Below are 4,702 nucleotides of genomic sequence, written 5' to 3'. Positions count from 1 at the left end.
TGCTGTTCTACTGCAGGTATCAGTACAATATTGGTGGTGCTTGACTGCCACCTCCTGTTCAGTAACATAATTGCTTAAGAAACTGCTGATATTTAGGGATCACAACATACTGTATGTATAGTTCTCATGCAAACAATGAAAAAAGGAATCATGTGCAATAAACCAATATTTGTGAGACTGTAGAGCTAATCTTCCCTATAAAACATGAAGCACAAAATATTTTGGTGAACCGTAAAAACCAAAAAAAAAAAAAAAACCTTGTGTGCAAAGGTTGCAGTATTAGAAGGTACTAAGGTAGTATTAGGAATGGCTGCATAAAAATGTTGTTGATTTACATCTGTACTTTTTTTTACATATATATATGAAATATTGTTATCTCTCCGTATTTAGGGGGTCATTCCCAGTGCAAGATCAAGGTCCACATGCACCTGGAGCTGAAATTTAAGAAGGGCCTATTATTTGTACAGGGTAAACCAATGCCGTGGGGGTGTGACTAGTGCTAAATTATGTAAAACAGCATATGGGGCAATAAATGGGGCAGATGTGAGGCAATACACGGGGAAACTATAAGGGGAATATATGAGGCAAATTGAGATACAGATAGATAGGGAGCAGATGCTAAAAGGGCAGAAAGGTAAATGAGCAGACCTGAAACAAGGTAGGAAAGGGTAACAGACAACCTATGGGGAAGACATGTGAAGGTAAACATAGGGCACACATGTATTAATCATCGTTATGGAAGAGCAGTGGTATCAGCTCACGCTGATACCGCTTCTCCACTATGTATAAATGCAGCGGTGTGCAGTACATGACAGGGGTTGGGTATGCTTGACCGGCAGGGTCACAATACTAGAAAAAAGGGAGAAAAAGAAGGCTCTTGTGTGGGCGCACTCTTAGAAAGAAAGGAAAATTCCTATACCATATAAAGAGAAATACTGAAAACATAACTTTTAATGTTGACGTTTATAATGTAAGTACCCATATAGCTGATCCATATAAGAGAAAAAAAAAGTGTGTTGATAAGAATTTTAAAAAAATGTTCTGGTCTGTTTAATCACAAATGTGATTGGAATGGTTGTAGACATTTGTTCGTCTTACCCCCATTTCCCCTGACCAGTACAGAATATCTGTATTGATGGAACCAAGGAGTGGTCATAAGGATTATTTGATAAGTACGTCCCACTAGGGCTACTTAATTCAAAGATGGATGGTCTCCTGCATTCAACAGCACCTGACTTTCTAACGTAAGCCACAAAAATTACAAAAATTGGTCGTAAGTCTCAAATGAAGAGAGGAAAGTAAGAATTAGCGGTGATACTGCTGTTGGCGTCGCAACTCACATAGGGAGGGAAATAATCCCTGCTCTACAACACCGGGTATTCGCAGGAAGTCTCCTTTCCCGGTACTAACCCAGCCCAACGCTGTTTGGCTTCCAAGATCGGACGAGATCGGGCATTGGCAGCGTGGTATGATAGTAGAGAATTTACATGACAGTACACCAATGAGAGTGCACCTATATAAGAAAATAGAAGAAAGAGAAAGAGAAGAATGAATGAAAATGAGAACAGTATACACAAGGAAAGAGATGAATTAGTACAGTACAAATGGGTGGATCTGCTTTCTGCGTTAGACACAGCTCATCAAATCCCACATCTGTGGTATTGTGCTCCGTGAATCGCAGATGAGAGTCCACGGAAAAATAGTAAAGTGTGAACAAGGGGTATGAAATATATGATTAAATTACCAGTGAAAAATTGTCACAACAGACTGGTAAGGAGTTGAAGTAGAATGAGATTATATATGTCCTCAGAGAAATCCTCATGATATTTTAAACATTAATTTGAAAAGTCACATCAATGATCATCATACATCCTAAGATAAGTGTAGTAATTCAAAAAACGTGCTGAGGATCACAATGAATGAAATAATTTTATGACAATATACTGGCCTCTGCTGGTAAAAGCTCAGCACACCAATGTAAATTAGTTACCAGATATTAGTTTTTAAAAAATCAGGAAAGAAAGAAAGGGATGAGGGGAAGATAGTATGCTATATAAGTTTTGCTTTTAGGCAGTAGCACTATAGCAAAGAACTGTATGTGTGCTACACAGGTCTAATCACATATAGTAGAATAAAGCAAATTAATAAATGCACATCAAATGTTGCTGTCTGTGCACAATGTACACAGAACCGCAGTGGGCTTACGGTCACCAGCGCTATAACAGTGATCTGTATGTGTGCTACACAGGTCTAATCACATTTGGTCTAATAAAGCAAATAAATGCACATAAAGTGTTGCTGTCTGTGCACTTTGTACACAGAACAGCAGTGGGTTTACGGTCACCAAAATTGGAAAATGAAAGGCAGGTCAGGGCATCGTCAGGTGCCCGTGCAGGAGCTGAAAGTTCACTCCGTGTGTGGTCCCCCCCGTGGAAAACGCGTTTCGCCCTAAGCGGGCTTGTTCACTTCCGGGTTAGAGGGGTGAGTAAGGAGTATGCTTGAGAGGCAGCTAATAAGTTAATGCTGTCCAATAGCCGGACGGTTCATAGCCGGTGGGCCGGGGATAACAGCTGACGCTGAGTGTCTATATGGACTGCCAGTGATAGTGCGTCCCGAGACTCCGCCCCTTATTATACATCATGCCCCGTCACCTTACAGCTGACTGAAGCTCCTCAGCGTCAGCTGTTATCCCCGGCCCACCGGCTATGAACCGTCCGGCTATTGGACAGCATTAACTCATTAGCTGCCTCTCAAGCATACTCCTTACTCACCCCTCTAACCCGGAAGTGAACAAGCCCGCTTAGGGCGAAACGCGTTTTCCACGGGGGGGACCACACACGGAGTGAACTTTCAGCTCCTGCATGGGCACCTGACGATGCCCTGACCTGCCTTTCATTTTCCAATTTTGGTGACCGTAAACCCACTGCTGTTCTGTGTACAAAGTGCACAGACAGCAACACTTTATGTGCATTTATTTGCTTTATTAGACCAAATGTGATTAGACCTGTGTAGCACACATACAGATCACTGTTATAGCGCTGGTGACCGTAAGCCCACTGCGGTTCTGTGTACATTGTGCACAGACAGCAACATTTGATGTGCATTTATTAATTTGCTTTATTCTACTATATGTGATTAGACCTGTGTAGCACACATACAGTTCTTTGCTATAGTGCTACTGCCTAAAAGCAAAACTTATATAGCATACAATCTTCCCCTCATCCCTTTCTTTCTTTCCTGATTTTTTAAAAACTAATATCTGGTAACTAATTTACATTGGTGTGCTGAGCTTTTACCAGCAGAGGCCAGTATATTGTCATAAAATTATTTCATTCATTGTGATCCTCAGCACGTTTTTTGAATTACTACACTTATCTTAGGATGTATGATGATCATTGATGTGACTTTTCAAATAAATGTTTAAAATATCATGAGGATTTCTCTGAGGACATATATAATCTCATTCTACTTCAACTCCTTACCAGTCTGTTGTGACAATTTTTCACTGGTAATTTAATCATATATTTCATACCCCTTGTTCACACTTTACTATTTTTCCGTGGACTCTCATCTGCGATTCACGGAGCACAATACCACAGATGTGGGATTTGATGAGCTGTGTCTAACGCAGAAAGCAGATCCACCCATTTGTACTGTACTAATTCATCTCTTTCCTTGTGTATACTGTTCTCATTTTCTTTCATTCTTCTCTTTCTCTTTCTTCTATTTTCTTATATAGGTGCACTCTCATTGGTGTACTGTCATGTAAATTCTCTACTATCATACCACGCTGCCAATGCCCGATCTCGTCCGATCTTGGAAGCCAAACAGCGTTGGGCCGGGTTAGTACCGGGAAAGGAGACTTCCTGCGAATACCCGGTGATGTAGAGCAGGGATTATTTCCCTCCCTATGTGAGTTGCGACGCCAACAGCAGTATCACCACTAATTCTTACTTTCCTCTCTTCATTTGAGACTTACGACCAATTTTTGTAATTTTTGTGGCTTACGTTAGAAAGTCAGGTGCTGTTGAATGCAGGAGATCATCCATCTTTGAATTAAGTAGCCCTAGTGGGACGTACTTATCAAATAATCCTTATGACCACTCCTTGGTTCCATCAATACAGATATTCTGTACTGGTCAGGGGAAATGGGGGTAAGACGAACAAATGTCTACAACCATTCCAATCACATTTGTGATTAAACAGACCAGAACATTTTTTTTTAAATTCTTATCAACACACTTTTTTTTCTCTTATATGGATCAGCTATATGGGTACTTACATTATAAACGTCAACATTAAAAGTTATGTTTTAAGTATTTCTCTTTATATGGTATAGGAATTTTCCTTTCTTTCTAAGAGTGCGCCCACACAAGAGCCTTCTTTTTCTCCCTTTTTTCTAGCATATGTACTCTCTGGCTCTGGGCGCACCACCAATTAGGACAACATTATCGATCGAAGTAAAAAACACGTTTTTTTCTTCCTTTTCCCTATTTTGGAGTGTTTAATTGTCCAAATCTTGGTTCTCTAGTATCAATACAGCACTAATTTGACCGGTGCCCGATCGCCCCTTGCCTAGTCACAAGGGTCACAATATTGATGGCGGGATCCCGGATGTGAGGTGGCTGGCGCGGGGTGAGCACAACAAAGACCCTTGCGGGCTTTTTGCACTTGCCACAGGTTCTATTTCCACTCTGGGTGT

At 40.9% G+C, this 4,702-nt stretch overlaps 2 pseudogenes; one reads left to right on the top strand and one right to left on the bottom strand.

Annotated features, from left to right (window-relative positions):
• Nucleotides 1-1,361: 1,361 nt before the first annotated feature.
• LOC134931015 (5S ribosomal RNA) lies at nt 1,362-1,480 on the bottom strand (annotated as a pseudogene).
• A 2,292-nt stretch (nt 1,481-3,772) lies between these two features.
• LOC134931446 (5S ribosomal RNA) lies at nt 3,773-3,891 on the top strand (annotated as a pseudogene).
• Nucleotides 3,892-4,702: the final 811 nt, after the last annotated feature.

Source organism: Pseudophryne corroboree, chromosome 5, assembly GCF_028390025.1.
Source record: "Pseudophryne corroboree isolate aPseCor3 chromosome 5, aPseCor3.hap2, whole genome shotgun sequence".
In the NCBI taxonomy this organism is placed as follows: domain Eukaryota; kingdom Metazoa; phylum Chordata; class Amphibia; order Anura; family Myobatrachidae; genus Pseudophryne; species Pseudophryne corroboree.
This window is presented reverse-complemented; position numbering and strand designations above follow the sequence as displayed.